This window comes from Canis lupus, chromosome 14 (assembly GCF_003254725.2).
Source record: "Canis lupus dingo isolate Sandy chromosome 14, ASM325472v2, whole genome shotgun sequence".
NCBI classification, from domain to species: domain Eukaryota; kingdom Metazoa; phylum Chordata; class Mammalia; order Carnivora; family Canidae; genus Canis; species Canis lupus.
In genome coordinates this window covers 30555777-30581497 of record NC_064256.1, presented here as the reverse complement: position 1 = coordinate 30581497, position 25721 = coordinate 30555777, and the positions used below count along the sequence as shown (strand labels likewise).

The 25721-nt window shown below is 34.7% G+C and overlaps 1 protein-coding gene, 1 long non-coding RNA gene and 1 other non-coding gene across 3 annotated transcripts in view; 1 reads left to right on the top strand and 2 right to left on the bottom strand.

Annotated features, from left to right (window-relative positions):
• CRPPA (CDP-L-ribitol pyrophosphorylase A) overlaps positions 1–25721 on the top strand; it is a gene marked incomplete at its 5' end in the record, with an annotated part of 293261 nt that overhangs the window by 238477 nt on the left and 29063 nt on the right. The window lies entirely within an intron of this gene.
• On the bottom strand, positions 12083–25363 carry LOC118350550 (uncharacterized). Its single transcript, XR_004804517.2, has 4 exons — positions 25230–25363; positions 22280–22333; positions 19008–19147; positions 12083–12238 (listed from the first exon to the last, which is right to left on the bottom strand). It is a non-coding gene; the product is annotated as an uncharacterized LOC118350550 (long non-coding RNA).
• Positions 24120–24223, bottom strand: LOC112670941 (small nucleolar RNA U13). The gene has a single exon (XR_003143315.1). It is a non-coding gene; the product is annotated as a small nucleolar RNA U13 (small nucleolar RNA).

Sequence of the window (25721 nt, the reverse complement as noted above, 5' to 3'; positions counted from 1 at the left end):
TTCCCACTTCAGATTATTGCATGATGGTTAGTTGCCATCATTAAAGGCCAAGAAACACATCAAGGAATAAGAAAAATCACTGAGCTTTTAACTATAAATCATATAAGAGAAAAGAGGAAAAGAAACAAATGTTCAATAATGACTATTCATATATTTACATAGTGCACTAGATATACAGTGTGAAATAACATGATACAATCCATGTTTTCTAGGAGGGTATAGTTTACCAGGGAAGTTGGCCATTGAATGAATAAAGTGATACAAGGAAGGAATAAGAAGGAAAGTTTCTGTAAGAATGTTACATTTAAGGATAAATAGGAGATAACTAGATAAACAGATGGAAATATTTAGACAGAAGGAAGAGCCTGAGGCAAGGTACGCACAGTATAGTCAAAGAAATGGAAGTCAGTGAAACAGAAGTATTCTTATCTTTGATTCTAAACAAAGGTGTTAGTGGCTCAGAGATTACCTTACTTATCTAAGTAAGATAGCTAATAAGTACAATTTTTTTTTCTTACTTTGTGGAAAATCTGGGGCAGAAAATGTTTTTGGTTTGTATTTTTTTAGAGGGAGGCAGCAAGTGTTTTAATCTCTAATTAAATTTGAGATTATTGATCATCTCCCATATAGGTAAGAAATGTCCAAAATAAATGATAAGATGCGTTTCCTGTGCTTACAGAGTGCATAAATTAGATGACAAAATTGAATCCTCAGTCTATCACCTAGGAAGCAGCAAATAAATACATGTCACTTTGTCTTATTACCTAATGAATTTTCCATGGACATGTAGAAGTTGGTGATAAAAGTAGATTGGAAAAGATGGCTTTCTTTTTAAAAAAAAAAATATTTGTAAGAGAGAAAGAGAGCAAGGTGGGGGGGGCAGGGGGGAGAGGGAGAAGCAGACCCCTCTCTGAGCAGGGAGCTGGACATGGGGTTCGATTCCAGGCACTAGGATTATGGTCTGAGTTGAAGGCAGACTATTAACTGACTCAGCCACCCAGGTACCCCTGGAGAAAATCTTCTTGAAGAGATGATGAACAATCTTAGGTCAGTATTGTTATGTTTAAAACAAACAGCTAGAAGGGCACTGACAAAGATGAAGAGATGGAAAAGAGCAGGACAGCTACCATATGGGTGCTGGGTTCATGTCAGTGAACAGTGAGACCCTGTCAGGCCCCACAAAGAGTCTTGTGAAGTAGTCCAAAGAGTTTACACTTAGCACAGTTGAGATAGTAAGGAGATACTGGGGGTGCTTGAGAGGCCAGTGCAGAGCTAACTTATAACTAATAAAAGTTGTGAAGTCTACTCTCCTTATGGTCTCTTAAAAATAGTTAGGCAATAACAATAGTATTGGAGACATTCATTAAAAAAGAACCACTAAAAAGGGAAATATTTATCATTTACCTCTCCTTTCTTTTAAGAGTCTGCAAATGAAAACAGGCAAAACTGGAATAATTAACAAAACCTGTTAAGCAGAAACATAGATTTAATTTTGTGTTCAAACAAGGATATTATAACGTCTAAGAAATAGTGAATGAAAGGGTAGCATAAAATGTTCATGCTTAGACTGCAGTCAGCAGAATTTTGCGCTTTGCTTCAATTGAGAAAAATTTAATACAGGCTTTTGGAGCTTTTAAATGAAGGAAGAGTGATGATGATGTAGCTAGGACCTCATGGCCTTGTTCATCCTGACAATTTTACAGTAAGATGCACTGAGTCTTATCCCTCAGTCTCCAGAAGGCTCTGAACTATGCCTGGCAAAACCACTGTAGAAGTGTATTGGACCAGGTTTACCAATAAGAATATGCATCTTCATACTTGGGTACTAGTGATCTTTATAGCAGTCTGACTGGAGTTGGGGCAGGGTTGAAAAAAGAGGGAAAGAGAAATGTGGAAGAAAGCAATTATGGCATTTTTCAAAACTTCATCCTAAGTATTTTCTAAGGAAAAGGCTATTTTTGATTTTGCATTTACATGTGGGTTCCATCTGACAAAATGAACATAGGAAGTCAGTTAATTGGTGCCTTCTCATGTGTGATGGTTGTATACATGGATTGCTGCTATATAGCACATCCAGTCTTATGTTGCTCTTCGATGGCAAGAATATGTTTATGGCATTGATCTAGTTCCTGGAACTGATGATGGCTGAACATATTTTAGAAATATGGCTCTTTTTCTTCTATGTCAAAAATCAAGTATCTGGGTTTAATTTATAAGACGAATTTAAATACACTATGCTCCTAGTATTATTGCTAGTTCATTTGTATAACTTAGATCATTTACTCTCTCAGTGTTCCTCTTTTGTCATCTGTAATCATAAATAAAAGTTACAGACTTTATTAATTAAAAATATCCAGATGGTTGAGTTTTTCTTCAAGAGAGGGAGGATGGCTAGAGAAGAGTTGTGTGTCTTAGTTTAAGGTAAAAAAGAAAATAATGAGAAAACAGACTTTTGAAATCATTCTACAGAAAAGTAGCTTTCAGAGCCTACTCTATGTTAAGTTTTCTTTCTGTTCTGCTATGTTTTCTGAAAGTAAGATGCTGGCAGTGTTATAGAAAATTAGATTTAAAAATTATTAGTTTGAAATACATTATAAATTTCTCAATCACTAAAATAGCAGCTATGTTAACAGACTGTGCAAAAGTGAGAATGCCTTTTTGAGAAAAAGTTCTAAAGTAAAACAATGTTTCTTATAAAGTTTTTAGTACCAAATTAAAATGAATGTCCTATCACTGAGATATTTGGCCACTTGAATGACTGTCTACTGGGAAAATAAATTGGATTTACATCCCTCCTCAGTAATTTACTAAGAGCAAGAATAATTAAGAGAAGCTCTTAAGGCTGACAGACTTGAGTTCAAATCCTAGTTCATATTCTCAAATGAATGGCTTACTCTCTCCATGCCCTCACTAACCTTATTTGAGAAAAAAGGAGTTTAATCACATGAATGTTTTAATGATTAAATAAGATAATGTGTATAAATATATTAACTAAATGAGGCACCACAAAATAAACATCATAACTATTCTGTGCCTTTGGGCAAAGCATTTAAACTCTTTGAACATTAATATCTTCATTTATAAAATTAAGGTAATACAGCCTCACAGGACTGCTACAATCAAAACACAGATTATATTACAAAATCATTGTGGGAATTCTCAAGAGGGAGAAATCAAGGATGATTCCCATGTTTCTGGCTGGACTTTTAGTTTGTTATGGAGTCTTATATTGTAATCCTGACACAAGGCAGAAAGCACGTTTGAGGGAACAGATAATGATGAATTCCATTCTGGGCATGATGAATTTGGAGACTGAAACAGCTTTAGAGCAGCAAAGCTCAAATGAAAGTCACACACAAGGCACTGACCTTGTTAAAAATAAAATGATAAGAATTTCTGTCTTTACTATGTGCATACCTGTTATGGTAAAATGTCATTTTGCCAGCTACCATTACTAAGTCACTTTTTCATATATCTATGGTACTTAAAGTGGACATTTTAAAAATTACTACTCATTCTTCCTGAGTTGGAACAAATACATATATTCCTTTGTAAATGATCTTTGGTCTGGCAATTCTGTGTTATGATTGGTTAATTAGTCTGTGGGCTGAGTGGTACAAATAGCTTGCCATGAATCACATGCTTAAACAATAGTGATTATTACATGTTTCTGAATTTTCATGGAATTTATTTGCTCTAAATGAGCTGATATCTGTCATCATAAATGGATACAGTCTTCCAAAACATTTTTTTCACCTTGGAAAGGTCGGAATTAAGTTTATTTTTTAAATTATATATTCAAACCACTTTTATGTGAAGTCAGAATGTATTTCCTTTTAACTTGATCAAACCTTAATCCTGATCATGTGTAGGCCTGGGCTTGGTCAGCTAATCTCACTTGAGCCACTCTGTTGACCAAAGGCTTTATGTGTGCATGTCCAGAAAGTCATGTGGTTGGCATTAAACAAAGTCAGCTGTATTTGGTGAAAATACATGATAGTCATGTATTCAGGTCTAAACTCCAACAGGCAGTGTAAATAGGCTTAAGGTATTCACTTGGAGCTAGACTTGAAGTTTTGCCACAGTAAGACTTTAATATGATGGTATGGGAAGCATCAAAAGGATAGTTGGAGGCTAAATATCAGGTTTAAATTGTGGCTCTGGCATAGACTAGCATCATGGACATGGACACGTTGCTTAAAGCTCAGAACTTACACATTTTTGAAGCAGTTTTTGAATAAAAATAATACTTAACTCATGGAGTTGTGAGGATTAGATATGTTAACATATATAAAATGTGTGGTAAAATATGAGTGTAAGAGAAATAGTATCTGTTACTATTAATATTAGAATATGATTATAGATGTTGTCAGTGTATAAGCAATCAAAACCATAGATGTAATAGGGTATCCCAGGTCAACAGTAAAGAGTGCGAACAAAGCGTAGAACAGAGTCCCAAGGAAGACAACATTTAAGGGATGGATAGAGGAGTGGAGGAGACCTGTTGAGATGTTACCATGCAGGTAGGCAAGTATGATATTGTGGAAACTAAGATAAAAGGACATTTGATTAAAAAGAATTGGTTAACATTACCAAATACTAAAACAAAAACCCCAAAGAACAAAAACAGATTGCAACATTTCACACCTCCAAGTACCATGAGAAGGTTGTAACCATGTAATTAGAACTTACTGTCCTATATTCAGATTTTATACAGTTAGTGGTGTGCTCCAGGTTGGTTTTTACAGGGGATTCTCAATTCTCAGTGAGTTTTCAAGATGAATATTTTCAAACATTTGCTTTACAAGATAGGAAAGTGGAAACCTTGACAAGAGTTGTTGAAGTGTAATTGTTAAGGACAAGTCCAGCGGCAGTAAGCTGAGGTCTGAGCATTTGAAAATTTGAAGACAATAGTAATACCTATGAAGAGGCAGGCAGGAAGGTATGGGCCTGAGGGAGACTGGGAAGTTTAGATTTTTATTGTTCTGAGATGGGAAAATATCCTGATGTTAAAGAGAAGAAGGTGGCAATATGGGGGAGAGAAGAGATACTCAGTAGCATAAGGATCTCAAAGCAGTAGGATATGGAACATAGGTAAGCAGTGGGACTTCAAGGGACAGTATTAGAAGGGACATTGTTAAGTGTAATGGAATACATGGAGAAAGGATGGTTCCTGCACAGGTATTTTGTAACTTGATATCAAGTTCAGGAAACTCTTGTCTGATGACTAGTACTTTCTCTTTGAAATAAAGGCAAAATTTAAGAAGAATGGCATAAAAAGTCAATATCCAACTGGAAAGCATTGTACCACTCAGTACTGAGTAAAATGTGATAGTAATAGAGTTAGTCCTGCTCCCATGTAATGGGGGTTACTTATTTAAGAAACTACCAGACCTTATGGTTTAGCTCTCTGATAGAACCCTGTTGGTGCCAGGGCATAGCAGGGAACACTCAGAGTGGCGATGTTGATTAAGCATCCCCAAGGAAGCCAAGTCTGCTTTATGAAAGGTGGCCGGATTACTTAAAATCATGAAAGCAATACCAGAAATGATGCTGTAGAGCTGCCCATTATGTCTTTTTCATTGAATTAGAATGCTAGGAAAAAAGTATTCAGAAATTATCTCTTCACCTATTTATTTGTAATACCAAAAATTCCCATCTTTGAATACTTTCCTATGGAAAATCAATTTTTCTTGATAGCCATTTTTTTTTTTTCCATGAGCGACTGTTGGCCACAAAGTAGAAGAAAAACTTTACAGGCTTTATTTCTGAAATGAATTACAAAAGATGTATGATTGAAACAAAATGGAACTTTTATCTGAATGAGGTCAATTTGAAAGGAGAAACTAGATTTTGAGTAACTCTCTCTTGTATCCTTAAAGTTCTGTCTTCTGAGGCACTGAAGTCCCATTATAATTAAAGGGATCCCATTAATAATTAAATATTTTACATGTAACAAAAGAAACTGGTAGTTTTCTTAGTTTTTTATAATTATTCAGAAATTATACTCAAATTTCAAAAATGTTTAAGGTAACATACCAATTTTGGAAAAACATCAACTTGTTGGGGTTTGCATCATATGGTTCTTTTTAGTATCTTTGCATTCTTCTTTCTATAGGGCTTTGTACAGGAAATTTTATAATGTCCATTCTACATAAAGTTTGTTTACCTTTGTCAGCCAATCATTTATAAATGTAGATATAGAGCTTTTTTTAATATCCAATTTTACAAAATATCCAAAGGCTTTATGCTTTAGAAAATAAATTTCTCATTACAAATATTAATATCTGCCAGTTTTAAAAGTTCTGGTTTGAGAATTTATTTAAACTGGGTAAAAATATATATAGGGAATATACAAAGATTTGTAGTGTTTTAATTCCTGATACTATATCAGTTAGAGTAAAGGACTAAGCTCCTCTAACAAAGACATCCCAAATCAGTGTCTTAAATAAGACAGAAGTTTATTTCTGTTTTGGGTAATGGTCCAGATAGATCATCTAGGTCTTTGAGCAGCTATGTCTCATGCAGGTGGTACCTCTGGCATTTTTAGTGCATAACTTCCTAAGTCACTGGTTGCCACTGCTATAAATAAAAATGGAAAGAGAAGAACATAAGCCTTGAGCCAAAGATTTCCTCTTAAGCAAGTCAAATGGAAATTGCTCACATCATTTTTGCTTGCACTCCATTAGCAATGAGGGATAAACATGTGGCCATACGTGTACCAAAGGAACCTAGGAACTGTGGTCAGCCAGCAGCCATATCTCAACTACACTTTACTGTTACAGACGAGGAAGGTGAAAGTCTAGTGGACAGCTAACAATATTTGACCTTGGTACAAATGAATGAAAAGGAGAAACACACTGTTTAAGAGCATTATCCAACTTGTAGAAATTTTTGTAAAATAAGATTTGGGGTTGTCTCATTGATATTATTCTAGATTACTCTGTGCTGTTGTAGATTGAATCATAATGCATTATGTTCACGTAACATGTTTTATATAAAACCAACAAACCTTCTTAAGGAGAGAGCAACAGTGTATCAAGAGATAAAAAGCCATGTCATACTGAGATTTTTACCTATACCTGTTTTACCCATACCTGTTTTCCAGTTGCTTGAGGCGCTTTCTTCAATTAACTATGCATTTGTAAATGTATTCATACATATGCATTTCCTCCATAGGGTGTTTGGTATTGGGTTTCCTCTTACCTAGAACTTAAGAGGTCAGAAGGGGAAATGTATCTGGGGAGAGTTACATATATATATATATATATATATATATATATATATATATATATATATATATATATATATAATACATGAACTGGAGGGGTGGCAAAAAGGAAGTGTTTTAGGGAGGGCCTCAGAAAATCGATGAGCCCACAGGGTGTGTGAAGAATGAATTGAAGCGTCAACATTTACAAAAAGGAAAATCAGAAGGATATTACAGGAATAAAAAAAATGTGTATACAAGGACATAGGGTCTGGGGAATTTCAAATTAGGTAATAAGTTGAGTGAAGGGCCCTGAAATGAAGCAGAGTGTTTAAAAGGACCTTGGGTGCCATGCTGATATGTCAGCCTGGGCTATTTGGTGATTCTAAAACGCCTGGCATATGTGAATGTACTTCTGGGATTTATGTCACTATAGAAATGTCCTTGCCAATGGTAGTCTGGAATATTTTCTCTTTTTTTCTTTTAAGCATAAAACATATCACCATGAAAAATAAACCAGCTGATTTATTAAGCTCAAAATAGAAAAATTCAAATTTCAGGGAATAATAATATTTTTAAAATCTGGTTTTCATTATGTAACAATAGTTCTCAGCCTACATTTTTTAAAAAGATTTTTATTTATTTATTCGAGAAAACAGAGAGGCAGAGACGCAGGCAGAGGGAGAAGAAGGCTCCATGCCGGAAGCCTGACATGGGACTCGATTCCAGGTCTCCAAGCTCACGCCCTGGGTTGAAGGTGGTGCTAAACCACTGAGCCACCCAGGCTGCCCCAGCCTACATTTTAATATGCAAAACGCTCAATCTTTTTTCTTAAATAGTATATAGCAATACAACTGTATCTATCCTTTTTCCATGAGAAACACTTTATTTTTACATATAAAATAAGCATAGCAAGACTATATGAGATAACTTCTGTTATACAGTCTCTGCTCATCTAGTGAAGTAAAATAAGTGTTATTTTTTATATTCAATCATACAAAAGAATCAAGTGTTGATCATATGACATGTTGAAAATATTTTTGAAATCCCATAAAACTTTCAAAGGAAGTTTGTAGATAATGAGTAGCCACTGAAGGTGTTCTAGCCAGAGAGTAATGTGATTACATTGCTTTATAGAAAGATTCCTTTCAAAGCAGTTTGGTGAATGAGTTGGAAATAAATAGAGGTAAAAAAGAGAAGTGAGAGGTGAGTGCAGGGAGGGTGGAAAGGAGCATGGAAGGTGGAATTAAGAGACACCCAACTAGGGGCAGAAGGGAGGAGTCTTAGAGGATTGGAGGGGGCAGCGGCGGCGGTGGCGGTGGTGGTGACTGGGGCAGGGGCCTAATGGGGAAGGGCTGGCCTGGGATGGTGTGGGTTTCAAGCTTCCAGCCAGCCCAGGTGGAAGCAGGGTCGACTAGAGAAGGCTCTGGGAGGGAAAAGGGAACATCTAGAAGGGAAGCTCACACATGTGTTCTGCTTTAGAAATTTAATTAATATTATCTTATTAATATAATGACAATAATATTCATATGACTTGGTTTTATCCTAATGTTGACTTGTTGCAGAACATATTGTTTCCATGTGAGAACCTTTTCCCAACTCTTAGATGTCCTTCCAAGTACTTCCTTTAATTCTCGTTCCTTATCTTCTTCATGTCTGTGTCTCTAAATCAGAAAAACAAGAACATGCTTACGAATTTCACTTCTTGGCTCTGTTGGGGGGAAAAAAAAACACATTGTGCTCTGAAAGATTTCCCCATGCCTCAAAAAGCACTAAAATTATTTCTTTTCTTTCTCAGAAGCTTCCTGTTACTTGCTTTGAAGTCTTTGTGATCAAGAGAATTAATTTGAGTCTCTCAGGGCATTGGATTTGGAGTGAAAAACTTGTCTTTACTGTTAACTTGCTGTGTTGTGTTATACAGAAGACGTCACCCCCTTGGAGCTTTGTTCTGCCATTTGTAAAATTAAAAGTTTGGATTAGATGAGAGTTTCTTAACTCTGTTGGCTATTGGCCTCATTTCAGAGATCTATGAGCTCCCTAAAATTACATGTAGAATTCTGTGTCATTTATGTAAGCACTTTTCTACAAGACCCACAGCTTTCATCAGATTCTAAGGGTTCTGGTACCCCCCAGAAATAAAAATAACAACAATAACAACAGTATTGTGATCATTTGACATAACTACATAACTACTGGATTTTTTGCCATAAAGCTTCCATCTTTTGATGGCAGCAAAAATATTCCACAAGACATATCATGGAATTTTCTTAGATATATACATATCATTTTATGAATTCATTCTTAAGTCATGCTGTACCTTTTAGTGCCTCTATGATCATCTAAGGAGCCACCAATAATATTCCAGCATCTGGTCTCTGAGGGAGAGGATGCGGGGAGGAAAATCAAATGAAGGTACAGAGGTCACACGAGGGAGGATTCTGTGTGGTCCAAACTTGTGCCACCTGATTCTTGAGACTAGGAGCATGTTTAGATTTTTCTTCACTTATGCAAGTCACAAGAAAGGATGTTAAACTCTTGGCATTGTCCTTTGGCAGAGTTGCCAATGTCTGTCCTAGACACAGAAATTGGCTGCAAAGTACAAGTGTGGACAAAACTGGCCAAAAGCTTGTCTAACTCTGAGCAGTGACAGTTACAGAGATAAAGTGAGTAAGATAAAATAAGACTGAGTGGTGACCCTAGAGCTATTTTTAAGTCTAAATCTTGGCCAGCACTCTAATAAACACCAAACAGACTTCCTAAGTTCCAGATAGCATAATTATATAGTGATTACTTTTTACTTCTCAGTAACTCAGTAAGAATACAGAGTTTAATGTAATTTGTTTGCTTAATTTATAAACAGTGGTTTAATCTTTAAGAAATTTATACGGGATCTATATTGACATTAATCATATGTATTTATCATGGCCCCTCCCCTGACTTCTTCTTATATCTCTCCCATATCCTGGAGACCATTGCTTTTCAAACTGAGGTTAAATGACCCATTTGTGTTCATTTGTTTATTGTAATTTTCCTCAATTTATTATCGTGTTTTTACAGTACATACTTAGTAAGCAACTTGTCATGTAACTCACCACAGTAAACTCACCAGTGAGTGTTTGAGCTGGTCTTTAGCCTGTTCAGTGAAGTGAATCCACTGATCCCTTGCTTGGAAATTGCAGGAATGTGATTTGCAGGAATTTTTGCAGCACTAAAATGAGAGGACAGTTGAAATGTGGAGAATTGGGATGCCTTGGTGGCTCAGCTGTTGGGTATCTGCCTCAGCTCAGGGCGTGATCCTGGGATTTGGGATCACGTCCCTCATCCAGCTCCTGGCAGGGAGTCTGCTTCTCCCTCCACCTATGTCTCTGCTTCTTCTCTTTCTCTCTCTCTGTCTCTCGTGTATGTAATGTATGTATGAATGAATGAATGAATGAGTAAATAAGAAAAAGAAAAATGAAAAAGAAATCTGGAGAATACATATAATGGTGGTAGCTGGCCCGTGGTAGCTGGCCCATGGTAGCTGGCCCATAGCTTTTACCCATGGTAAAAGACCTCAATGGGACAGTGCACCCAGAGCAGCCTTGCAGTAGTATTCAAATGCAGCAACATTTTTCAAATTTGTAAGTAAGAATCATTGGTAAAATATTAATACAGAAAAGCATTAGTCAAAGAGAACTACATTAAAAAGACTCATGTTTTGCTATAAAGTCTTAACAGCAAAATCTCAAATTCTCAAATGTAATCTCTAGTACTAAACTGGTTGACAAATCAAAGAAGAAATTAATTTATTGGTGATAATATATTTAATACTCAGGCACACAATTTTTACTCTTGTATGGCAAATGTTTACTCTTGTTACTATTAATATTTAGACATTATATATATATATATAATATATACACATATGTATATGCATTCCTTTACATTCAACCTATAATTCCACATATAATTCACATGGGGAATCAAATCTGTTAAACTTAACCAGAGCTCAATAAATGTGTTTACGTTAGATTCCTGGAAATGAAAAACCTTGAGTTCTGTTTTTGTTTGGTTTTGGCACATGGTATTACAAGTAGGAGGAGGCAGGCCACTCCCCCTGTTCACATCAAGTCATAGTTTTTAATGTGAGATAGAGCAATTTTAAAGCAATCTAAAAACTTTAAAGATGTGACAAGGAATTCATTCAGGTTTAGTCCTAACATTTAGCATCCTCAAGGTGGTGATTTGACACCAGGAGTACTTCAGTATCTTCCATCTGAATAGCCATCCTAGTAATCTTAATAATATCCTCCTTAATAAGAGTTAGGTGTTTGTTTTATTAGTTAAAGTAAGTTTTAAAAATTCGAAAGTAAAATGGAAGTTACCGATGATCCTCAAATTTAGGGGAAATTTACTGAAACTATTCAGTAAATCCTAGCTCCTTAAATATTCTGTTAGAATCATATATTACAGAGTTTTTGATCAACTTGTCATTAAAAAGTCATTTTGCTCATTTATTTAAAATCTTTATTCAGTATAAAAGGTTTTTAAGTAATTATGACTCAAAAACTCTGACTATATTAAATAGCACCAGTTTTATTGTATGTAGAATGTCCCAATGAGGTGAAATGAGCTTCTATTAATACTTGATGTTTCTAATTAAAAGGCTAAATGGTTGTATAGCTGTATTTAGAGCCTAACTGTAATTTTTATGGGTTAATTTGATGGTGCCCTTAGGAATTATCTCAGCTAATTGGGATACTACATACTGTCTTTTTTAAAATAAAAAAATGTTATGCTTGACTGCTAAATTTTGAAGAAATGGAGAATACTACATCAAAGTTTTGATATTCTTAATACTGAACACACGACACAGGCTGCACATATGGCGACATCATGTTTATTATCACGGTTTCTATGACCTTAATGAGAAATCACTGGCACTGGCGTAGAAAGGATATTTACATGTTTCCTGTGCATTCCCTGCAGAATGTTCTTCTGGATATGGCATTCCATAATACTGTCATGGACTTAGTCTGTCTTTCCATGCTGTGGAAAGAGAGAATGCAGATGTTTCAATTGTATCACCTGATAGCCTCTCTGGAAAGCATTTATTTTTTTATTTCTTTTTAAAGATTGTATGTATGTATGTATGTATGTATGTATTTATTTATTTATTTATTTATTTATTTGAGAGAGACAGAGCATGAGCAGAGAGAGGGAGAAACAGACTCCCTTATGGTCAGAGAGTCCAATGCAGTACTCAGTCCCAGGACCCTGAGATCATGACCTGAGCCAAAGGCAGACACTTAACCAATGAGCCACACAAGTGCCCCTGGAAAGCATTTAAAGTAGAGATTTTTAGTGGCAAATAACAGAAACTTAAGCAAATTTTAATGATCTAATCGATTTATGAATCAGCAGCCAATCTAGCGATCTAGTAATTTAAAGGGAAATCTGAGGAACTGTACAAAATGGAAGGATTTTATGGGCAGAAATGAGGCAGGACAATTAGTAAAAGAAATTAAAGACTTGTTTTAAGCAAGGTTGCCCTCCCTTAGGAGAAGCAAAAGGGGTCTTATTGCGTGGATTACCTCATCATCCTTTGGAGAATGGAGAGGGCCCCATGACAGATAACCTCATTGTTGTTGATCAGAAAAATCCTGACTGACCCCTTAAGACCATGTTTCTGTGGGTGGTTGAGTTTGCAAAGAGGTTAGGTATTATGCCCTGGTTTGATGATTTGGCCTAGCCTAGGTGACTCCATTTGTGTGTGTGTGTGTGTGTGTGTGTGTGTGTGTGTGTGTGTGTGTGTTTAACACTGGAATCAATCCCAGGTGAATCTGAGTCAACTCACTTCCTTCCAAATCACTTATGACTTGGTTCATGGTAACGTGGTGAAACAAACCATATGTAGACCTAATATTTTTAAAAGCCTATGTTTGTTTTTCTAAAATCTGGTTTTGTTGCATGTATGTGAAATTATGATTTGGGTTTGTTATTGATTTGCCTTTGCTTACAGTAATGATATCACAGTCATAATGACTTATAAAATGCTACTTATGGTAATAGAGGGGCTGCTTAGAATTAGTATTCTTCCTTTCTGAAGATAAAGTATAAAGGAAATAAAATGGAAAAAATTTCAGACTTGTAAAGAGTTAACTTTAAAATTAAATTTGAGGCTTTACTGATCCTTAACAGTGTTCGTTTTTCTGGATACAGATTGTTTCAAGTGTATAGGGTAAGTTGGGATGTTTCAGAAACTTCCCTGAGGGGGCTTTATTTTTGTTTACCACTTAAAATTGTTTTCTCTTGTGCATAAAGTGAAACATTTTGGATGTACTTATTGCTTATCCACTTGTATCACTGTAGCATATCAACTAGCTTTTTATTGTATTTGGCAGGCTTATTTATTTAAGAAAGCCTTGAAGAACATTTTTGAAATATTGGCTGGCAAGAAAATTAAAAACAATAACAATAAAAAACTTGTCCCTACTCAACAGATTTGCATCACTGCCCTCTCCTGAGGCGACAGTGTTGTTACTTATAGAAAGGTTAGAAATGAGAGCTGACAGTCATTTTTACAGATCAAATCCTGCTTCACTTGGCAGCCACATTTTCTTGGGCACAGTCTACTTAATCTGGGCCACATATCTATTGTCATCTAATTTAACTTTTTTTTTTTAATTCAAAAAATGTATTCTAAGAAGGGCCACCCCTTAATATCATATACATGCAAAATTTTTGTGCTGTTTTTCTTTTAATACCATAAAATATTACAAAAGACACCATTGTAGTCTTTACAGGAAAACTTAAAGATTTGCATAAACATATATATCTCACAGTTTATTTTGAATTCTGTTTGTAACTATTTTGTGCTGCCTTTGTTCCTTCCCTTGTGATGTAAAGTGTGATGGGATTAAATTATTGTTAGTACAACTGACCCTTGAACAACACAGGTTTGAACTTTGTGGATCCACTTATATGCAGATTTTTTTCCGTGGATACAGTACTGTAAATGTATTTCCTCTTATGACTTTCTTAATATATAATACAGATGATATACAAAATATGTGTTAAATTGTTTACATTATAGGTAAGGCTTCTGGTCAATAGTAGGCCATTAGTAAAGTTTTTGGGAATCAAAAGTTATATGCAGATTAGCAACGAAGTGGGGATTTGGTGCCCCTAACTCCCACATTATTAAAAGATCACCCGTATAAGGATTGCTGCATATGTCTGTCATTGCTTACACATCAATAGGAAGAACAGATTATAATGGTTGTCCCTTGGAAGAGAACTTGGTATTTTATAACTTCTTTAGGATGCAGAAAATGATTGAAATGAGTATTATCTATCTGCAGAATAATAATTACTATATATTTACCCATAGTACCCTAGTTTTAATTTATAATCACACTCTAAATATTTTCTGTTGACCAAGAATTCATAAATAATTCACTGTTGATGAAGAGAAAAGAATTAGATTTAATGAAAATGAGAATTACAGTTTCAGAGTAGAAAATAAATGCTTCCCAAGTTTTTGTGGAGATTATACTTTTAAGAGAAAAAAGCATGTATGTCCAACTATGCTGAAAGTGTTGTGTATGTGTAAAAATAACTTCAAAGGTGTTATATAAGAAATTGTATTGAGGGAAATACAATGTGTATATAAATAGGTGCTGTAACTGGCAAGTAGAATAGACTGTATTAAGGACTGTAAGAGACTGATCATTTCTGCGTGAGGGATAAAAGCTTTGTGGAATGGATAGCACATCAAATGCACGAACATCAAAAAAATCTGAAAGACCACAGTTACATGAATGAGGGCAGAAACTAAATTGTCATTGTGTTCATTGAAGAGTATGACAAGCCTAGTGCATAACTGGCAGTAAATAAATATTTGTAAAATGTGGCCACATGTTGGATTTTTAAAGTGAAACTTACATAATAACAATAGGAGCTCTTGTTAGGCAAGACAAAGATGGTAGAAGGCTGGAGATACTTGGATTCTGTCTTCATTTATTCTTTGAACAATGCTTTGTGCTGGGATTGGAGGAAAGCACTAAAGGAGGCAGACATGTTCCAACCATCAAAGAGCTCAGAGTACAACTGGGCTTAGGGGCAGGGGAAAGTAATATTTTTTCAGAAGGGAAGTTCTATTGTTTAATTCTTGAACGCAGATACTTAAGGCACTACAGCATAAATGGCATCAGCTGTATGAGTGAAGACTATGTTTGGTAGAGACAGCACAGACGATCACAGGCTTGTGTGGCTATCAAGTTGAAGTACTGTGGTAACCACACATAATTACATCAGGCTACTGATAGAAGGTTTGATTTAAAGGGTGAATTCTTGGGTGTTTGTAAGGGGATAGATGAGCAGCATGTGGCATGCATCAGGTGAATGCTTTTCCAGAAGCCAGGAGGTTGCCTCTTTATGGGAGAGGGTGAGGTGGCACTTGTGACATCATGCTAGTTTTACAGTTTTAAATGTGTTGAGTATAAAGTTAATTGGGGTCTACTAAAATTTCTAAAATGGTAAGTTATACATAAGATACTAGATTGCTTAAGGCTTTGTCCTCAATTTTCAGTACAAATTGTGTATTTTACTTGTTACTTGAAGCCTTTATCTACTAAACATTCTTTATATAGCCTTTGATGATAAACATAGATACCAACTGACAGCATATAAAATATACACTTGTAGCCAACTTGGTAATAAGAATAGTGCCCCCCGCCACCCCCGGCAAAAAAATGTCCGGGTTGTAACTCCTGGAACCTGTGGATATGTTACCTGACATAGCAAAAGAGAATTAAGGTTGCAGATGCAAATAAGTTTGTTAGCAAAATGACCTTAAAATAGGGAGATTATCCTGGATAATCTGGTAGACCCAGTGCATTCATAACAGTGCTTAAAAGTGGAAGAGGGAAACAGAAGGATCAGAGATATGAAGTGAGAAAGATGTAACCAGCTATTGCTGGCTTTGAAGCCAAAGAACGTGTGTAACTTCTAGAAGCTGTGAAAGGCAGTAAAATTAATTCTCCCCTAGAGCTGTTAGCTCAATGAGACCTATATCAGTTCCGACCAATAGAACTCAAAAATAATAAATTTGTATTGTTAAGCCCCTGAGTTTTTGGCAACAATTTATTATTTATTATGGCAACAAATAGAAAATCAATACATCAACATTTAATAGTGGTAAAGAACACTCACAGGTTATTGTTAGAAAGTACTAGAAACAAAATATTGTATATTAATGACAAGGCATTGGAGAGTAAAATGTCACAACTATCAGGGTTTAATACCATAGTTTAAAATTATGATTTGTTGTTTACAGTAAGTGTGAGTGTAACTTTAATAAAAGCCTGAAAGTACTATAGGTTTTTTTTTTAAAATCCTTGCAGATGAAGCAACAATAAGTTGAATCAAACCATAATGAAATTTAGGGGCATAATTAAGGGATTTTAAAAGAGAATATACTAATTCTTGAGTAAAATAACAGAATTATAAATATACTGCTACCCAGATTGTTTGGCTATTAGCAGTATAATAAAGTACCCCAAGTCTGAGGACTCATGTTTTTTATGTCATGATCTTGATGAAAAGATTTCCTCAGTACTTCATATTTTGTTAAAGTTCCCAAAATTCATAATGAAATGTGTGTACATGTCTTGGGGGAGGAGTCTGCTTTAACAAAATAAGGATCATTTTCTCTGGGTTGAAAATTACACCATAATGAGATTTCCCAGGACAGGTTTTGGTACTGAGGCCAGGTCTCTCACAGATGAGATTGAATACATGACTATATATGTTTCTACAGTTTAAAGTGAGTCATGTGCAAAATGCATTTTGACTCTTACAGGAAATGTGCAGTAATAATTTCTCAAGGATTTTAAGGAGCCTCTTATGAAGGTTGTCAATGAAGAGCTTGCAGTTGATTGTTCCTCTCAGAAATGTTACTTATCTTTGAAAAGTTTTTTTACCTTTGTCTTCCAGCCACCAGTCTCTCCCAGGAGATCTTTGGATGTAGATGTTACAGAAAGTTCCAGGGATGTCAAATACCAAATACTTTACTCGGTACTTTTATAACATGGAGTGCCTCCAAATTTCGGCATACCTTATGAAGTTAAGTTTCCAAAAGCTTAAAATTTTCAAAGTTAGTAAGCTACATTGTGGCTATAATATATAGTAGAATAGAATGTCATGTTTGGAAGAGACATTAATTTCTCCCACTTCAGGTTGATACTCTCCTTGAGATAAGAAATTTTGTCTCAGTTAATAAAATAATATTGCTAGATTGAGATTCAGGCCATAAATCTCACTACTTGCTACTTGCATTATCTCTTTTCCCTTATCTCTAATTGTATCTTTAACTGTCCTTCCTTCTTCCTGGTTGTGAGGCTGAAGTGACATAATATATTAGAAATTCATGTGAAATAACCTAAGGCATGGATTCCTAATGTTCCCTCCACCCTGCACAAAAAAGTTAGTAACTGTCTGATGAAATTTATTCACAAAATTATGTCACTATATTATACTCATGGAGATTCACAATTTATCTTGACCTATAAAACCTTCTGAGTAGTCAGGTAGCAAAGAAGCCAATTTAACCCAACATTTCCCATGCTCTTTTGTTACAGAACATACAGTGCATACCATGTGACATTGTTTAGAGAATGCCTTCACACAGAATTTACACATGAGAAAACTGAGGACTCAGAAGATTATGGCTTGGACGTGGGGAGGAAGGCCTTTATACTCAATAGAATTTCCTTTATTTTCTTTACTTTTTGCAAGTAGAGAACCACAGGGTTTAGTAAGGTTTTATGGCATTAGGGATTTTAGAAATAATTCTTAATATCTTTAATTGCATAACTTTTTTCCTTTTTTTTTTTTTTAAGAAAGGGAGAGAGAAGGGTGGGGAGAGCAAAGGGAAAGAGAGAGAATCAAGGGGGCTCCCTGCTGAGTGTAGAGCACAGCACACAGGGCTTGGGGCTCAGTCTTACAATCCTGAGATCATGACCTGAGCTGAATTCAAGAGCTGACATTTAACTGACTTAGCAACCCAGGTGCCCCTAATTACATAACTGCTTAAAATTTACTTGTTATTATTAATATCATCATCATTCTATCCCATTTGATCCTAACCTGCCTGTTTTCAAAGTGTCTGTGGTGACTCTAGTAAAAATTCTATATTGTATTTGTGACTGTATACTAATAATTTTACAGAACCCTGTTTGAGTCTAAAATCATAGTTTTGTGGAAAACTTAGATGAAGTTCAAAAGTTCTACTCATTTCACACAATTATATATATAGTGTGTTAATTCTGTGACAACTTTTTTTTCTGTGACACCTTTTGAATAAATTATATGTAAAATTTACTATGTGCGATTATAAATCAGCCACATGAAACAGATTCCCCTTGATGACAAATATTACCATAATTATGTTTCTCAAGGACCATCAGTTCTATTGAAACGACAGAAGCCAGCTGAGGCTGAAGGCCTGATGTGTGCTGCAGTGCGTTACCTTCATGCTTTATTTTTTTAATTGCCATGACCTGTTCCTGAGGTAGTATTTATTTTAGTTTTGTAGGTAAGGAATCTAAACTACTCTATTCTCCTGACCCCTCTATTCCTTAGGAGAGCCATTCCTGGTCTAGTTACCTACAAGCCTCTAAGAATCACTCCTAATTATTCTTTCATGCCCTACAGTCAATAACTAAGTGCTCTGGATTCTAATTCTTTCTTTGTGGTATTTCCCATGCCCTTTTTTAATTCCTCCTGTGACCACGGTTATTCAGACATTGCTTACCTCTGGAGAGTTGCTGGGGTGGTTTTATAGGTGGTTCCTCCAGTAATGTCTTTTCAAACACTGTCCTACATCCCATAGCTAAAATATCTGACCACATCTGTAGATTCCATTGCTCATGCCCTTGTTACTGCATTCTGCTGCTATTAGGAGACAATGATGATAGGTACGTTAGTGTTTTGCACATGACTGTGAAAACCATACTAGTCAGCCATTCCCCTATCAGAAATAGACTTTATTACTATGACTTCAACCAGAATTAAATGTTCCTCATTCAACAATTTCTCTTAGATGTAAGTGGCAGTTGCACATCCATTAACCTTATTTGTACTTTTCTCTCCAGTTATGAATTTGTATCCTTGGACACTTAACATCCTATTTAACCCCTAGCTTAGATGGATCCCATGCATATCCATAGGTTCCTGTGCTACACTTTTCTGGCCTTAGATTTTTACTGACTTGTGTCTCAAAGTTGTTGCATAAGAGAAGTTTTTAATTCTCTAGGTGTCTTACGATAAAATCTTTCCTGAATAATGAAAAGTTGTATCTCTAAATACCCAGAAGTATATATTTCAAGTCATTTTCATCTTCAAGTGCTTCACGCCCAGAGAGGAAGCTTATATATAGGTGAGGTTTTCTTGCTTGTGTAGTTTTATTTCTGAGATTGAGATAGTGGTCATGTTTCTCATGGTCATGATGGGGACTTTGTATCCTGCTTGCCATATGGCAGGGGCTCTTAGTGCTTTGTATTCATTGACTCAGCCAATTACAAGTTAAAGAATATCTTAGATTTTTTTCCAACCTCATTTTTTAACCATGAGCTTCACATAGAATATAAAACTGCCAAGCCTACCCAGATACAAATATTTACTATAACTTTTTTCTTGATCTATTTAAGCATTTGTTATTCATTTTTAAATCATCTTGGTGAAAGCTTACTAAAATTCTTATTTGAGGAAGAAGAAACTAAATTATAGGTGAACTAGGATTGAGATTGATTGCTCTAGTGATTTTATAATGCATTAATGTGCTAAAATCTAGAAGTACTTAAAACCTCATTAGAATTTAACACAGGATAGAATTTTGAATTATACATTATTCTCAAGAGATTTATTACAGACCTATACTTGCAATGTAGATGGTGCATTTTGAGTAGATGAGGAATGTAGCCCAAGAATTTAAAATATTAGTGTATAAATATAAATGTGGAAAATTCTTAACAAAGACTACTTTTTTTTAAGAAATGGGGAATATTTAAAAAAAGAAAAAGAAATGGGGAATATTTTGAAAAAATTGTTTTTCCATGACTGGTTCAAAATCAGTAGTTTAATTAGCACTTATATTTGAATTACTAGCTCAATGTGTAATCTTTTACTGTATAATCTATTTAATACAATAGAGAACTTTGTTGTTGAAATCAGAAACCTTTTCATATTAATTATGGTCCTTTGTTTAAATTAAGATGAATACATGCATATTTTGTATTCAGTGGAAGATCTAGGGTTGTCTAAAATTACTCATACACATACTTCGCTGTGGCTTTTCTCATCAAGCAATTTGAAATGTAGTTAAATAAATAATCTTCCTAGCACTCTGATAATGACTAGCCTGGGAAGGAGAAGAATTATAGTGAATGGTAGGATATATGATGCCTTTTTGGTGTGCCCTGTAAAATGAGATATTTTAATATTCATATTTACATAGCTCACTTAAATCTCTTATGTTTAATACTTTAGATTTGTTGGTCTTTGTAAGAAAGTAAATCAAAAGTTCTGTACAGCTTTTAGCTCCTTCTAGGGTCTCTTCTTAACTCATTTACATAAATAGAGAAGAAAAACACAGAAAACTGGATTCTTGGTATTTTGCATGAATCCAGACATCAAGTGTTGATAAAATATTTAAGAAATTGTGTAAGTGGGGTAGCCCAGGTGGTTCAGCGGTTGAGCGCCTGCCTTTGGCCCAGGGCGTAATCCTGGAGTCTGGGATCAAGTCCCACATCGGGCTCCCTGCATGGAACCTACTTCTCCCTCTGCCTGTGTCTCTGCCTTTCTCTCTCTCTCTCTCTCTCTGTCTCTGTCTCTCATGAATAAATAAATAAAATCTTAAAAAAAAGAAATTGTATAAGTAAAGCCTAGGTGTCAAAGTATTTTTAATAAAGTATCACAAAATAATTTTTCTTATAAAAGGTGAAAGAAGATACAGGGGCTTTGTGGGTCCTCATCTCTACCACTGTAGCACAAAAGCAGCCACAGACAAACTGTAAATGAATGGTTGGCCCTGTTCCAATGGCACATTTCAAAGAGAATAAGTAACCTTGATTTGTGATGAGAACCATAGTTTGCCGACCGCTGGTATAAGATCACAACTGACATGGAAGGAGGAAGGTGCTGGACAATTAGGAAGGATCAGCCAAGCAAAGGTTCTTAACCTCAGATCCATTGACCAGTTTTTTTTTTTAATTTATTTTTTATTGGTGTTCAATTTACCAACATACAGAGTAACCCCTAGTGCCCGTCACCCATTCACTCCCACCCCCCACCCCCCTCCTCTTCTACCACCCCTAGTTCATTTCCCAGAGTTAGCAGTTTTAAGGATTAACATGCAGCATGTTGTGCACTGGTTTCTTTTTCCTGTGAAATGTGTCACACCTATCTTCACTTGCCTGAGGCATATACTGCCGAGGCTTTCTGTGCCCCCCCCCCCCCCATGTTAAAGACTTACCTGTTGTTAAAAATGGCAGAAGTTTATAAATAAATGTATCCTGAATCATTGAAACAGATACATAGGAGATATTGAGAAATATTCAGACCTCACCAAAATTTTCCATGAATTAGAAATAGAAAGGCTGTTCCTATGAGATTGAGATAAAAAGGATTATCAAAGGCCATGGTTTTGAAACTGTTCTAGAGAAAAATCTGACCGATTGCTCACAGGCCTTCTTTAGATGGTGAAGGGGTCAGAAAAGAAAGTGTCACTGCTGCTCCTGATTCTTCATCTGAGGCAGTTCAGCTTTATAGTCTATTTCTTTAAGTCTCTGCCTATTAATTTATATATGTAAAAGAAATAATACTTTTAAAAAACTATTGTATAATAGTAAGTCAATGAATACTATACAGTACTTATATTTTTTGCCCTTGCCTGTACAGTATTTCTTTGAATATACTTTATTATAAGCAATAATTCTGCTTGACTTTTTATTAACAAGGAATTCAATAATGGCAAAATAATATTAATCTTAAATTTAATTATGTCTGTGGGAAGTACGGTTGACTGACCTGTAAGTCTGTTGACTATGGCACTTCTTTGCATTTTGTTGCAGGTTTTCTGCTCTGGAAAAACAATGCAACTATTGATGGTTAGTCTTGGAATTGCAATGTAGAAAGTTCTGCCAAATATCTAAATTGGGATTATTTAAGTAATATTATTAACTCTTAAGCCATATAACAGATTTCAATCTGGGTGACACAAGAGATGTATTTTACATTCTTTCCTTTATTGATCAAATTTTTTTTTTTAAGTGCCTACTATATGCCAAGCACCAGCAGTCTGAAGGCAGGTATAGTTTTGTTGCAAGAGAAAGAAAAAAGCATTTGATTGCTGTATCACATTGCTATTTTCAATTATTTTAGTATCAATACTATTTACTTGGAAAAAAACTCATGATACAGAGTCATTTAACTTTTAAGAGTTATTTTTTTAAATGTTGTATTTGATGAGGACTTTCTCAAATCACCCATTTAAACCTTAGAAAAATTCTGTTATCTGTAGGGTAGGTTCAGGGGTGGAAACGTCAGGTTTTTTGTCCCTATTTTGCAGATGAAAAAGAAAATGAGAATGGATAACTTTAATGAGATACCCAAGGTCACACTCTTCTACTAGACTGGCTGTTTCCTCCTCCTTTTATTCTTGACTATACTCCACTCTTCCTCTTCCTCAATTACTAGCCTTGTGGCTTTCTCATAGAAAGTGATCTACTCAGAGAAAGAGAGTGAATAGGTCCTTTAAAATGTTCAGTAAATATTTTAACTAATGATTCTTTCTACCATTCATCGAAGGACAACATAGTTTTAAAGAAGAATATGTATTTTTAAATGTTTTCACCATACATAGACAGTTTTATATAACTAGGAAGTATATTAGTGTCACCAAGTTCCTTTTTTTCCTTGTGTTTACATTTTGATGCTCCTTTAGCATTGCAGTTATAATCTCACACACCTCATTGATGCAAGATAAAACATGAAACACAGGTTAATACAGGTATATACAGACTTAGGGCATAATTTGGATACCCTGTGATGATCTCTTAAAAGCTTCTGAATGATTCTAAAGCATCCTTGGTTAATAGTTTTTGCAGGTACTTCAAATTTATTTTTTCTGTTTCTCAGACTATATAGTTTATTTTCCCTTCACCTCAAGATTCAGTGCCTTTGCCCATTCTACACTTACATAGCCAAATCCTTTTCTTGAGAAATTATAGATATTTAAGCTATGAAAGATTTGTTCTATTTGAAAGATTATTGTAGGTGGTAGGTAAACAGAAGACATTCTCTAGGAATTATGATCTTGTTTTCACATAAATATGTTCAGTTAGAGAAATATGTCAGATATATATGAATAGTTGACATAGTTTATGTTCTATTAACCTTGCTTATTTTTACAGCATGTTGATTTTATTGTCTTAATATTTACATTATTTTTGGTCATTTCAAAAGTGAATAAAGCTTATGCTATAAAATACTTTTCCTACATGGTATTTTCCTGAAGTTTTAATAAAGCATTACTAGTTTAATCAGCACTCAGTGCTCATATTTTGTGCAAATTGCAAGCATGCACTATACAATTCATCATGGGATTGTATACTGCAAACACTATGGTCATGAAAAAAACAAAGGTCAGAGCTATCTCTAAATCTGACACAGAATTATTAAGTTTATTCTCATTATTTTTGAGTACAAAATGCTTATAAAAAAATAGAACCACCAAAGCAGTGGATATTCTAATGAGAAACTGAAGTACAGTGTCAGGGGAAGTTGAAGGGAAAAATAAACTTCTTTTTGGAATAAAATGACTGAAAATTACATTTAAGTGATACATAGTGTTTGATTTTTCCCCCCATATCAGACAGGTAAAGTGCCAAGGTCATAACAAGGTTTGAAGGAGACACATATCACACAATGGTATGAACAGTCAATCATTATGCTTATGAACTACGTGAAGATCTGGTCTTCTTAATCATATGCTAATAAAGGAAGATTTTGTGTACCTGTCTCTAAACTTCAGTCCTCCTTTGGGAGTTTAATTCTGAATACCATACATCTTCAGTATTCTTTTCATTAAAAAATATAAACTTAATGCATGAACCCATACTGTTTATAAAACAATTTTTAAAATACAGAAGTATAATAAAGAGCAAAAGTCCCTTTCTGTCCACCTATTCCCCTCTCTTCCCATGCTTAATTACATCAAAAAGGTTAAAGTGTAGATCACTAGAGTTGAATATCTCAGTTCTCTTTTCTGGAATAGTATCTTAATCTTGTTTTCTGTTATATAATGCTTCTGTAGTCTTGTTTTCTGTAATATGCTTCAAGAAATTCTATTACAGAATTTAAATGGCACAAATTATAGATCTCCGAGGTCTTAGATATAAGGACTACTTTCAGAGATCTTAAACTAGAGAGAAATCTTAAAATGTATGCATACATATATTAATATATAGGTATTGTGTAGATATATCACATATGATATATATGTGTATGTATGTGTGTGTGTGTGTGTGTGTGTGTGTGTGTAGCAGACATATGGAACATCAGCACTTCACAGAGAAGATTTCATGGAAGAAAGTAGGTGCCCATTGTTTATTGAGTGGAATAAAAGGAGGGTAGTGGAGAGATATATGTGATATGTCAGAAATATACGTGTGTGTATGTGTATATATGTGTGTATATGTTTATATATAAACATATAATACTATATATTTTTGGCTCTATACACATAACTTTATATGCAGTTAATAAAATATGTTTTATATAAATATATAATACATAATATCTAAGTTACTTATGTATGTTATTTTATATTTATAATATATTATTTAAGATATATGCCATATATATTTATTATTTATATGTTATATATTATATATAGGTGTATACACACACACGCACACACACACAATTTTCCCACTATCTTCCTCTCATTCTACTCCAATAAACAATGGATAACTACTTTCTTCCATGAAGTCTCCCTGTAGTGATGATATTTCATGCATTGAATGCAGTGGAGACACCATGTAAATAAAAATATTTGTCTCCAATACTATGAGTTCCTTAAGAATAAAGACCATGTTCTCTCTCTCTCTCTCTCTCTCTCTCTCTGTCTCTCATGATTAAATAAATAAAATCTTAAAAAGAAAAAGAATAAAGACCATTTGTTGCTTAGTAACTGTTAGCATTACATTATGACTGTGTTTTGAGTTCTACATACTTGAAGTCTGTAGTTGGTAACTGGGTCCTTCTTGAACTTCAGAAAGGGTGGAGCATGGAATCATAGAAAAAAATTATTTTTGAAATTCAGATGGAACTGGATTTAATCCACAGGATACTTATTTGCTCTGTAAACTTGGATGAGATACTTAAATTTTTTTAAGTTTATTTTCCTCATCTGTAGAGATAAAATTCATATCATATGGTTATTAAGTGTATTAAATGAGTTAATTTA